General features: G+C 35.9%; 1 protein-coding gene and 1 long non-coding RNA gene across 2 annotated transcripts in view; one reads left to right on the top strand and one right to left on the bottom strand.

Moving 5' to 3' along the window:
• The window catches only part of LOC132912184 (syndecan), a 236,918-nt gene that overhangs the window by 211,958 nt on the left and 10,997 nt on the right, over positions 1 to 13,963 (top strand). The window lies entirely within an intron of this gene.
• LOC132912194 (uncharacterized) lies at positions 8,946 to 10,974 on the bottom strand. Its single transcript, XR_009659158.1, has 3 exons — positions 10,283 to 10,974; positions 9,858 to 10,211; positions 8,946 to 9,437 (listed from the first exon to the last, which is right to left on the bottom strand). It is a non-coding gene; the product is annotated as an uncharacterized LOC132912194 (long non-coding RNA).

Genomic DNA, 13,963 nt, shown 5'->3' with positions numbered 1-13,963 from the left:
TAGAGGCGAATAATTGTTTCAAAATTGTAGAAAAATATTTATATATATATATATATATATATATATATATATATATATATATATATATATGGAATATGTTTTTTAGAAATTTGATATTTTTATTTGCAAATATTTGAAGAATGAAAACAGTGAGAAATGTATAATTTCGTGTATGGATCTTGAAATTATTCAAATATAAATGAAATCGAAATTACAATTGATATTATCGATATGTAAATGAAATTTGAATTATAATTGAAATTATTGATATATGTAAATGAAATTGGCATTTATTACAATACGATATAACTATAAGCAAACTAAAGAATATCTTTCTACAAATACCTAAGACTACATGTCGGTTTTCAAATATTTCAAAAATATTTTTCGCTAAAAATATGAGTAAAACTCGAGGGAATTCTAAGAATAATTAAAAATTCTTCCACTTCGTTCGCGAATATTCCCAAAACAAACTCCGGTATGCATTCACCGATGAATCTCGGTTCCGCATTATTATTGCATTCCCAGCCGCACGCCGGGGATTGAACTTTCATCAAAAGATTCCCATTACCCCATGGTGCCATCTAAGAAACCATGAAATTTATGATATCCAACGAACACTTCCGTGTCGCGTCACGAACCCCCAAGATTTACACCCTCTGCTCGCTTCCTCAACCAACTTTCCACTCTTCATCAAGAAAATCACAATTTTTTACGAGAAAAGAAGCCAAGAGAAAACTTACTATTACACACATGTGTGTCTCTACATTTATACGTTATACATTTCGAAATCATTTAAAAATAAGTACTCCAAAATCGAGATAGCCATCTCAAATTAAACTCAAACTGTTTCGATTGCCAATGTAATTTATAATATAATATAATATAATATAATATATATGTCGGGTTAACATTATGATTAGAGTTAGGGGCGCGTAATGAATATTCTCTGGAATTAGCCATCCTTGTTACGCAATCGAGGTAGTGTTGATTAGCACAAGTGTGAGTATTACAGAATCGACAATTAACCGCGGTGATTAGACGCTAATGACAATGGTCTTAGGTTCGATAACGAATCCTTCCAATATACTTTCTTCCAAAGTCTGTCGGACTCTTTTCTAAAACGTGAAATATCCACTAATCGTAAAGACGTTGTTTTACTCGCTGACGAGATCACACGAGAAAGTGTCTCTCCGTCACAGTGATGCTGCAGAGGAAAACTATGATGGGGTGTGTCTCAGGACACGAGATCATCGGATTCGTCGAGGACAAACCTCGTTCAGAAAGTGAGGGAAATGGATGTTGCTGTTAATTGGTTAATTTCTATGTTGGTGGTTAGAAAAGGGTGCTAGCCGCCCTTGAGAGAAAGTTGCTAGCGGGAAGCGTCGTACGTGAAGAAAGCAGATCTTCCGTATCTTCCCGTAGTAGGTGACAGATTTACGGACTGTTAGGATAAAGACTGTTTGTCAATTTGAAGGACCTTAGTTAACTAAATCCTAAGATTTATAGCGGATCCTCAGGGTAACTGAACATATACTGTGAATAATGCATCGACATCTGACAATCTTGCGCGAAGAATAGGGTCTGTATGTGACGAGCCACGGGGCAGAGACCGTTGGAATGTTTACTGTTGGGTATCGGTACCACTATTTCTTCTCAAGGAGAGCTATGCAATTCTATACCTCTGTTAGCTAAAACGTTCATCCCGTGACCGCGGTTACGTTCGATGACTAGTTGTCGCCTTGAACCCAAGCTCATTATCGCAAATCTCGGACAATTATAATCGGTTTAATTTATAAAAACGGTATTGGGAAATTTTCCAAAGAATTCCAAGGGGAAGGCCCGGTGTCCTTTCATCTCCGACATATATATGATCCAATCGAGAGTTAATTTTGTATTAAATATTAGCTTACAACGTTCACATTACGCTAGATCTATTGTGCTATAAATCTATTGTGATCCTCGAATTTTTATATTTCTGTGCTGTTGAAATTCGATATTTTTTAACACTAGTAGTATACAGTTGGGTGGAAAATAACCGGAAGAACGCGGCAGGTTTCAGTCATCGTTCTTCAACAAGAAATCCATAACCTGGCGAGCGAAAAGGGATGCAAAAGTCATGCAAAAAGTTACCAAATTAATTCCACCCTCGCCCTAATATCTACCCCGTATGTCAAAGAATCTAGATCCTTCAAAAAAGGGGGACGAAAAGAGAAATGGACTGGGAAGGGGTTGAGGGGAAAAAAGCGGAATCGGGCCGCAAAGAAAGTTCACCCTGGCCAACTCTGCTTCTCTGCATGCTAAGCGATGAATTAGGCAAATATTTCCCCACATTGCTGGCGGCCACGCGTAAAAAAGGATCCATTCGCTATACTTGACGTGAATCGACGACCCTTTCTCTCCGAACTACCTTGCACATCCTTCACAGCTCTCAGTCAGAGACCTCCCTTCGAGCCTTACTTTCTAACGATATAAATCGTATAATTCTTTTCTTTTCCCTTCTTAATTTTTTTATGTTGATCCACGTTCTTCGAGTAATTTTCAACCAAATCGTATTTTGTGAAAACATTTATATCTGGGGAAAATATAGAAGAATCGTTGCTTGCGGATATAAATTTTCCATCTTATAAGAAATTTTATTTAATTACATCATACTAATATTAGTTAACCTATTTCCAAATTAAAAATCAAGTATCAAAGCAAACTAGATATCAATAAATCTAGATTAAAATTTTGAGGATTAACAAAACACATGAATTGAAACAATAAAATTTGAGAATAATTAAAGGAGTCATTAAAACATCCTCAGAGCTCCAACCATTCATTCCTTAAGTATTTCCGAAAACAGCACAAGTACATAAAACAAATTTGCAATGCAAATCAAATTTACTTACAGAAGAAACAAAATTGCATTCCAACAACTTACCAAAATTTATGAAGACTGCATGCAAGCAGAGTGCCCAGCAGCCATAATAAATGAAGGAAACAGTCTACGAAACCAAAAGATGAAAACTCGAGTCGAGTTGGGGATCTTCCTCTTCCTTCTCTCATTTCTTCCAGCATTTCTCTCGAATTAAGTCTCCGTTCCTCTTCCGAATATCTCGTGGATAATGCAACAAGACGCACAGGCGTCTCCCTTTCCCTCATCCCCCTCTGTGCCTCTCCAGGCTCATTAGCATAATTCCCTTTAACGTTGGGGTTTCTGGTTAGATATTCATTAGCGTAATTCCCCTTAATGTTTAGCTGGCTAATGTCCCTCGTCTGCAAGAAAAATCTCGGCCTCTCGACACACGATCTTCAAGGAAGCGTATAAACGTTTTAACCGGTGAATTCGAAATAGATCTTTCCAGTCAAGGTCGATAGGAAGCTTCCAGGTGTGTGTAAGTCGTGTCCCTTTGAGAAACCGTAGAAAACCCTTTGAGTTAAGCAGCGAGGCTTGCATCTGAGAATCTTTGGTAGTTAGAACCGAAGGGAAGCCAATATGCTCTAAGAGTCCTCAAAAAAATCTTTGATAAGGCTAGAGGAAGTCCTTGATGAAACCTTCAGGTGCTTAATGAAATTAACTAATGAAATAGAAAACTTTAAATATGGTAGAATGTTGAGAGAGCTGCTTCTACTTGAAAGAGTCTTTGTACCTGCTAGCTTCGTATGGCTTTAGTTGCAGAGGTCTTGAATGATCTTTAGGGGTTGTCTATCGACTGGAAACCTTTGATGCAAGTCTGTGACGTCTACAATAACACTGGAATCATCTTGGTGGAAGATTCAGCTGGTGGATAATTAAGTAACTTTGAATACGTTTGTAATTGTAATATCACGTCTTAAATTATTACTTTTAAACGATCCTTTACATTAATCTCTTATGTAATTGTACAATCTTTAATTATAATTGACCGTATAGAAGAACGGCAATATTTAAGAAAGGAATTCTCCATTACTAACTTTGTCATTTTTACAACATTTCCAATAAATCACCAATCTTTAGAAAGATAATTCTCTACCATCAAATTCACCTGAATATTCCATAAATCTTCAACTTCAACGGAAAATAGCTTTTCACCCTCAACTGCACCCCAATTTCTCAAGAAGAACCCTCATTTCCAGTTCTCGAAAAACAATTATTCTTCACGCTCTGTTCCCCTGGTATTTCTCGCGTCAGTCGCTATCAAATCAAGATCAGCTACTGTTCCTTATCTCGACTAACATTTCGCCACCGAATGGCCATTCCAACCCCATCCAACCGTCCATTACTGAAGATTAAAACACGTCAGCTTCAAACTACTGTTATCCTTTTTTGTCCTCGGGCAAAGCGTCGCAGCCATCCGGTCTGTTGCATTGTAACAGCGGTATAATTATCGCGATAATTGCCGAGACACGCGGTGTGTCCGCGCTTTATGCGTTTCGACGCATCTCCAGAAGCTCGTTAGCAAAGTGGACCGCGATTGCGAGAGTCTAGTCTGACGCGTTTCACGCGGTCTGTTTGCTTTTTTCTCTTACGCTACGCGTTTCTTTTTCCTTCCTGCCAACTATTACACCTTTCCATTCCCTGTCCCCTTTTTCTCTTCTTCTTTTTCCTCTTCGTGTTTTCCTTTTTTCACAACGCAGTCTCCTCTGCGGCTCCTAGGGCATTCGACGCGGATTTTCTGGATTCCCCCAGGCTTTCGTTTGCTCCTTGCTCTCCTAACTTCTCTTCCTGGTTCTTCTCTTTGTTCATTCACGCATCCCTGGTATTCCTGCGCGTCGAAAAGCGCCACACCTCTTCTCTTTGCCCGGGATACAATAGCAGCAAGTTTATGGCGTGCTTCTGGAATTGTTTTGTTATATTTTCCAGAGGATATCTGTACGCAGAAAGTACGCCAGAATAATGGTCTCTTTGGCTTAAGCGACTGGCAAAATTGATCCAGTGGTTTAGAATCGACCGATTAGAATAAAATTTGCACAAGAAAAATTTAAGTGGATGTTTCTGTGAATCGTAATGAAAATTAATTTTGGTAGCGTTTAATATATTTTGTAATATTAAAATTCCTCTTCTTCTGTTTCGTTAGAATTATTTCTACCTTTTCTTTCTTAAGATACTGCATCCAATGCATTGCAAACATTCGAGTTCGTTCTGCCTTGTTTCATAGTACGAATAACTTCACTTCTTCTAAAATAGTTAATAAGGAAATACTTCATAGTTGTTGAAACATCTTTGTTGTCACAGAACAATTATTTCTTCTCTTTAAAAATATTGCGTCCAATACATGTATTATTAAAATTCAAGTCGTTTTAGAATTCTTTTTTTTAATAGTAGATATAGATATTTTACTTCTTTTAAAATAATTAATAAATTATTTCCGTCTTTAATAGTAGATATTTATTTTATTTAGCTGGAGCTGGAACTTCCTCGTTTCTAAAATTTATATTCAACTTATCACGAAGTATCGTGTATTAACATTTTCTATCTCTAACAATAAAATGATCTCTCTGTCCTTTCTCTATTATATAAAGTTCCATCTGAGTTTGTTCTCCCCTTAATTTCTTCTTCCACCCGTTACACCCAATCTTTCGACTTCGCAGCCCCTTTCCTTAATCTCTAGAGTGCAGCTGGATTTTTCCAAGCAGCAGTCGCTTCCTGTCTCCGCAGTTTCCTCCTTTTAAAGTTCACAGTCTCGGCAAGTGTTCAGAGCCAGCTGATTTTTCTTGATTTTTCCATTTCCTGGAGGATTTCGGTTTCCCTAGACTTCTTCTTCACTCCGTTTACTTCTGTCGCCGTCTTTTATTATCTTTTATCGTCTTGTTTTCCTTTCTTTTATATTTTTTCTTTATTCCAGGATACCTATTCCGCGGTTTCACAATGTCTCTGGTGATATTTTCGTTTGTTTTGTCCCGTTGAAAATTTTCATCTCGCCTTCTCCGCGACCAATTTCCTTCTTCTTGCGTGTAGATATCTTAATCTTCACTCAGTTTCCGTGTCAGCTTCTCGACATTTCGATCTCGAATATCTAGCGTGTCTCAGCGGTTCGTGAAGGTCATATCACCGCTGAAATTACCAGATAAATCAGCAAGTATCCCTTGAAACGTTGTACACAGTTACAAATCCTTTAGCGGAGCTCTTAGTATTATGTTCCTATCAAATTATCAATGGTTATTTAAAAAATGTTAAAAACCGATCATACAAAATTTATTAAAATTTCATCATTGCAATTTAACATAATAATTTGATATTTATAACAATCATAAAAGTAACCAACAATAAAGATAAAGAGTAGGCATGCATATTTGATTATCTGTTAATCTTTTATCACTAGGATATGTATGTAAATATATATATGTGCATTATATGCATACTATAAAATACAGATCCTTTACACAATTATAGAAAAAATATACATATCAATAAAATAAACAATATATGCCTTTATAACAAATATACATGTACATATGTAGATTGAATGTACCATACACCAAATTATACCTGTCTTTTTATTGGCAAGCTTTACAATGTGCCTGCATAAAAATATTTCTAAGTAGACTGCATAAATCTAACTTTGCATGATTTGTAATATTCCATTTTTTCACATCGTTTAAAAATTAATTCAATTTCACAATTTTTTTAAATACCAGTAAACAATAACCCAACTTATTCTTTATAACTATATATACCAATTAAATATTAAAAAAGAATAGATCCTCTAATTCATACTTTTTTCATTAGAAACATCAAACTAGCCTCTCATTAAATAAAAGATTGATGTTGGAACAGCATCGCACAGATATTACATATTGTAGTGTATCTCTATGCTATGCAATATATCTCTTTCTCTACTGCGAATTCGATTTCTAATTCTCATTGTTAGAGCGCATCCTTTTTCACACCGCAGTTGATGACCCCTATATCGATCTCCGTTCCGTCATCCATCTATCTCTGTCGACCGGCTCTTTGTCGACGACAACCCCTGATCTTTCTTCCCTCTTGCCCCTTTTCATTTATACTTGAATTATTTCTGCGGCGTCCTTTGATGCCAGCCGGACGTCCAGTGACAAAGGTTGCCTAGCTATGTTCGATTTTCACGGACAGGATTCGCAAAAAAAGAGCGACGGTTTTCACGATCTGTCAACAGAACATAGCTTTTCGCCGTCAAAATATTCCACGGTCATGTCAAGTACAAATCCCTCTAATTACGATGTGAAATTTAATCGAGCATCGCGGTTCCTTGAATATTTTCGAATTGATGAATCATTCCTAACCTAAAAAGATGCGTAACGAGAATGATTAATTATTTGCTATTGTTTCCACAAAAGATATATTTTTAGAAGTATGACATAAAATTTAGCTCATCCGATGGTTAATTACCTAAAAGGTATAACCGGAAGAACAAGATTAGAAAGGAAAGTTTAATATTTAGACTGGAAAATTAGATCTCACAAACAAATTACATAAAAAATTATACGTGTTAGAGATTTACAAAGGATATTACTAGAAAATCTAATCGGTACCAATTCCAAATACCAATCTAACTCTAAAATGATATTATGAAGTTACTAGCTACGAAACGTTATGCTTTTTTTAACGGAAATGATTTTTACAATAGAATATTGATCGTTTTATTTACTTTCTTAATTTACATCCTAGTTTATGAAATGTAACAGAGAAATAAGAATTTGATATGCGTTTCTCTTATATTTATAAGTTTTGGAATTGTCTAAGATTAACACATACATAAATATGATATCCACATAGACATATACCTATGCTACATTTGTATCTATAGTATGTATAGTATAATATGTATGTATTGTATATAAGTCGTTTATCGTATGAAAATAATTAAATGATAATCTGCAAAAGATAACAAAAATTCCACTAATGTCATTTATACCATTTGTTACTAACCTCGTAACTGTTGCTGGCTGTTATTTACCATTGCAAACAAATCCATTATTCACATCCGGTGTATTCGCGCACATGGAAGGAAGTCTAATAAGTTACACAGTAGTAGGAACTCGACGAATCGTTAAACGTTGTTATTCCCGATTCAAAGCAGCTCCGAAATTAACCAACACGAAATTGTATTTCATGCTGAACTAGCTAATTCCGTGGAATGGAAATGATGGCGTCTTTATCCTCGGTTACAACCAATAGGGGAGGGGGCGGTAGTGTCGATGGTCGTGTGTTGTGCACTTGACACCTTACTTTACCGACATGTCGAGGCGCGAAACGATAATCTATGTGGTTGTTTCGCGCGTTTCCACCGATTTGTTCAACCGGAAACAGTATTCGGAATTGGGAAAGTGAAACCCGATAGAAAAAGCAGCAAACAAATTCCACACCTCTCGTTATCGTCCGCTGTTAATTGAATCGACTGGTTCAGTCGAGCGATTTTAATGTCATGGAGAAACAATGAACCGCGTGTTAAGTGTTCCTATGAAAGCGACACGACTACGAATAAAAGCCAACGGTGGATAACGAACGCAATTACATCTTGATGAAATAAAAAAGTTCTGACACCATCGTAAATTCTGATTGATATTTGCTTTAGTTGAAATATATAGTAATAGTAGTTTTGTATTTATTAAAAAGGATATTAGAATTTCTGTTTGAGTTTCATGGAAATGAGATTTTAAGAGCAGCTTTATCCTGATACAAGCACACATGTAATATACATACATACTTACAAAGATTCAATCGGAAGAAAGTAAATCGACTTCTTTCATTGCTGAAGGGATAGAATTTACCATGCATAGGAATATTTTGAAAGAAGTTACGGGTTGATGTATGTACATACTTTGTCCGTTTACGAATATTTCTGAATGAAATAAAAATTGAAAATCTAAAAGACAAAATAAAAGAAAACAGTGACTTCAAAGTATCAAACGCAGCACGTTCTTACAAACATATCAAGCAGACACAAAAAGGACAGCTATAGAACTCTTGGAAGAGACGACAACGCCAAGCACAACTTACCGCCAAATTTTCCGGTGATACGACTCAGACACAATCTATCAAGCGTAAAACAAAATTCGAAAGCAAGCTACCACTTCAAACTACAGCCTCTTCCTTTCTTCTTTCATGCGAACGCACTTATTTTCTCATTTACCCAGGTACACTTTGTCTTCTATTCTCCTTCTCGAAGTATGTATTTGCTCTGTTACGCACCTAATGAACCGTTTCTGCTCCCTTTGCCGGAGATTCGATCTCTCTCGTACCAGAACCGAACGAAATCTAATCGGTTGAAATTTCGTCCAGGAAGTTCGGCTGGAGAAGCACGCAGACACTCCTCTGCAAGTACGAACAAGCCTTCTGCTTTCCCTGAGTAAACCAACTTCATCGACATTCACCCAGCTTAAATATTCTCTTGTTGCAGAAATTCCATGGTTATTAATATTTGAATCTTATTGTTACATTTTAAAAAGGCACTGTTGCGTTTCTTCAATGTTTTTAACATTATGAGATTAATCTAAAATGAAATATAAATATGAAATATATTTGTGATCTCTGTGAACCCTGTACTAAATATTTTGTAATTTCTATTTTCTTAATTTCTTTTTTCAATTTCTCACTTTCTGTCTTTGTAATTTCTTTCTTCTACAATCGAGGATAAAAATACGTGAACAGGCACTAGTAGTGGAGGTAAGTATGAATGAGGTTTATCCGAGCTAATACTAGTGTTATATACTAAAGTATACTTCCATTACGTGTTCACTTATTTTTATCCCCGACTGTATAACTTCAGACTTGTTTCAAAATTTCCCAATATAATAATGAAAAACAATCGTTATTACAGTGCTAATGAAACTTCAAAATATTCATAAAATGTGTCTCAATTAACGATCGAATATTTTAAGATTAGAAAGAACGCCTTTGCAATTATCCTCACCGTATTCATGCTTTGCGTATAAAGCCCGCGTGTTTTGCTTTCGACACATCGATTATTGGGAAATAGTGGTCGCAATTTGAGTTTCCATTCACCAACAGCTGTCGACTGATTTGATCGACCAGCAATTTTTCTGTGCTCGAGCAATAATTGATTTTGCTTCTACTTCGAAAAATTGAAGGTGGAGGTTATGTTTTTCGTATATTTTCGATTACTTGGTCCCCCTCACTCCTACCAATGCAGGAATTGCATAGTTGTAGAATGTTTGATTTATTTCGTTGTACGGTATCTGTCTCGCCGGAAATTCATCGCCTTGTCGTCTTTCAAACATCCGGTGTTATCTTCTCCGTATGTAAACTATGTAAAACAAAGCAGACGTGAGAGCGTGACTGACGCCGAGCAATGTATATATACTACTATATACGAACGGATCTCTAAGGAAACTGCACATGACGAGTTAAGATCCACGAATGCGGATTCAATATGAAAGATTCCGATTCTATGGAAATACGCGGTACTGGTTGTGGGAGCGTGACACATGTAGATACGTAGAGTACGTGTAGTTGCGCGCTCTGACCGAACAGGTGGATTTCAATATCCTACAGTCCTACAACGAACGAATATCGAACGGATCACCTTATCGTGCGACTTATCGTATATCTCGAACTCTATCATGTATCGACTTTGAGAATCCTTCAGCGTCTGAGTCTGCACAAAGAGATAAAAAGGAAATAAAAAATAAAAATGCATTAACGATTGGAAATAGAATCCAATATAGAAGATATAGAGTATATTCTTAGTATATTCCAAATGATTGATTCTTTAAACAATTTTGTTTTCATAATTAAGTATCAACTAGAGTAGAGTCAAGTTAATTGATCACGTTGGGACCTTACCTAGTTAGTTATCAAGGAAGGTTTTAGGAAATTTCTAATATCTTCCTTGTGTATTACTTCTCAAGTGAGATACAAATATCTGACAAATTTGTTTGGTTTATATAATATCCAACACCAAAGACTCGCGTTACCAATTCACTTCCAAAAACTGGAAGGGTTAGCAAGAGCCAGTTAAGATGGCACTACCGTATTGACCATCAGGCGGGGTAAAAAATTCGAATAAAAGTAGGGTATCTGGTGGTACGGTCCTGGCCAGGTCCTCCCGTTTTATACGTGTAAAGGAGCTATATAGCGTAGCCTGGAGCAGTGCCGTCTACAGGCCCGAGCCCGTACTACGTCAGTGCAGTCACCACTTGCCTCAAAAGCGTATCGTGTCTTATCTGCCAAAAACTGCTCGATTCCCAACGTTAAAATCGAGGACACTCGTCATTACCTCCATCTACAGTCTTGTAAGTAACATCGTAGTCCTTTGTTGATTCCGACTAAGGTCGGTTCTCATCAATTACGTTTGCCGCGAAAATCGCGTAAAAAAAAGGCGGGACAAGTGGATCTCAAGAGCCTTGACCTTAGCCTTTAGTCATTTGCATGCAAACGTAACCGCATTGTTCGCTTTTCCAGCCGCGACAATAAGATAAACGAAGGGAAAAAATAAAGGAAATAGAAAGTAAAAAAAAAAGAAACGCGTAATGCGGTAGAATGCGCGAAAGAGGTCGATAACATCGCGCGCCCGCGCAATTCTTGCGTTTCTTCCGCAGACAGCGGGTGAAAAAAGTGGAAGAGAAAGCGGATCTGTGCGTGAGGCCAGACTACGTGAAATATCGCCAGCGAAACACACTGAAAATCAACCGTGTGTCCCTCAGAAACAGGCTAAACCGAATAGTTACGTATAATTGTTTCGACGTGGTGAGTAGCTAGCCCAGGTCGAGGAAGAATTTCGTGTTATCGATCAGCTGCGAGGGACACGCTCGCCGATGTATCCGTACGCACAATCGCCTGCACCCGGTGCATCGGTCGCGGACGTTGCTCTTGCAACTTTGTGCAACCCTAACAATAAGTGCCGATACTTGGTGATACTGTGATTGATATAATGGTAGACAAGTATTTCGATTGGTTGGTTTCAGATTCTGTAAAATAATCTCAGGTTAGTGTATGGAAATTGTGGTCCAAGGTTATACTAGAAAATTCTTTCAATAAATTCTACCGTTAGAACGCCCTTTTACATATTCGAATTTAATATTATTAAATGCTGAAATTGAATATTAATGAAATTTCACAAGCTACTAGTTAGAAGTTACCAATACTACTAAATTCACTTGTATAATGTCTAGTAATAACATATGGTAGTAAAAGAAACGAATCAAATTTTACAAATAAATTTTACAAATTACAAGCTACATATTCTATTTGATGTAAAAGTATAAAATCGTCTATAATTTGCACATTGTAATTTCAAAATTCATTAGTATTGTTAATTAGTAAATTATTATATAAGAGAGCAGTTTAATCTGTTCACTGGATTGTCGCTTTAAAATGTACCTATGCATGAAATCATTTATGGAAAGGAGTAATATATTTCGTTATCGATTTTCATTTTATAGTATTCATATAGTAATTCTGGATATTTCTGCATTGTGGATGCTCGATTTCATTCTATGTAATATAGAATAATTTAAAATTTAATAAAGTAGTAATCGTTCGAAAGTAAAGTTGAGATGAATATCTTTAAAATGATTACATATTATACGTATCCACTTAATAATTTTTTTAATGTTCACATTTTCAAGCAGCATATAATTTTGTTTATAACAGTTCCTCTTTTTCATTATTTATTTTGCTTACTTTCCCCGGTCAAAGCAGTCTGCACGATTATTACATAATTCGGAATTAAATCTTCGAGGAATTTCATGTTTCCCCTTCTTTCAATCAACGTTACCAGATCGGTATGTCACAACTATGGCGAAATCTAAGATATTTTCAGTTAAGAAAGTAAAAAGGTAGTCTCTATAAAATTGAAATTATTCGCAAAGACTGAAACCGAAAGTTTTTATACTTTGTGTCATTGTACAATTTCGCTCTCTGTTATCCACTATTTACATAATCGTATAATTTTACGATTTCTTAACCTACAAATATGCTTCCTACGATAAGTGAGATATAAATATTTATTTTAAAAAATAATGAAAGGTAATAGAAAAAATAAGAAAGTAATAGAAACTAATATAGATTATATCATCGATCAAATAATTGTCAATTTCTATAATAACAAAATTCTGGATTGTAATAAAATAAAAACGCACGAACCCTTAGTTCAGCCGTATGCAATGTTCGAATTAAAATGACCAATAAACGAATAACTTTTCGATCGGAAATCTATTGTACGATCGAATGTATGTTATAATACTCCGCTGCGTTCAACAAATGCTCTTTTCAGTAGCTGAACGGCCGGTCTATGTAAACACGGACGTACCAGATGGCTGCTTTGCAGCGGCTGTGATTAGTTTCTTTTAGTAACGTTCGAAATTTCGGAATTCGAGAGTTTGGTTGAATGCTCGTTCCTATTTGATTGTACTACGTGTATGTAAACGTTGCATTCTGTATGCACACTTGTGTTTCTCTTTCAATCGATTGTTCCCCATTGTGTCATTGTTTCCAAGAGATACTACGACTCAGTGGACTATTTCGATTACTTAGAAAGGAAAGAGGAGAAAAAGCTCATCAATAATGATCGAAGACCACACGGGAAAGGTATAAGTCCATTTTTGTTGATTTTGTTACTTTTATACCACCTGGAAAGACGTATTTTAATACGAAATAGTTGAGAAAGAGAATAGCCTGATAAAAATTCGAAAAGGTCTTTTAAAATTGCGTGCCAAAGCCACAATGTGTTATACAAAACACGAATCCCAAAGTCAAGTGCAAATATAATTCTGATGAATAAAAGATTATAGTTTGTACTTTTTATTATCTTATTATTTTGAAATAAATAAGAAAATATAATTCATTTCTATTATTAGTTAGGAGACAATGGTAGAATATAAAAATTTATCATGTAATTTCTTATTATGTGAATTAATTTCAGTTCGTTGAAAAAATATTTGATTGAAATGAATAGATGGAAAACACATCGCTAATCAATCAGGGAACAATCACGATAATCGCATCATTTATTATTCTGGACTTTATTGCACGTCACTGTAGCATTCCACTACCGTT

The sequence above is a fragment of the Bombus pascuorum genome, chromosome 11, assembly GCF_905332965.1.
Source record: "Bombus pascuorum chromosome 11, iyBomPasc1.1, whole genome shotgun sequence".
In the NCBI taxonomy this organism is placed as follows: Eukaryota; Metazoa; Arthropoda; class Insecta; order Hymenoptera; family Apidae; genus Bombus; species Bombus pascuorum.
Note: the sequence above shows the minus strand (reverse complement) of the source record. Positions and strands in the feature narration are given on the sequence as shown.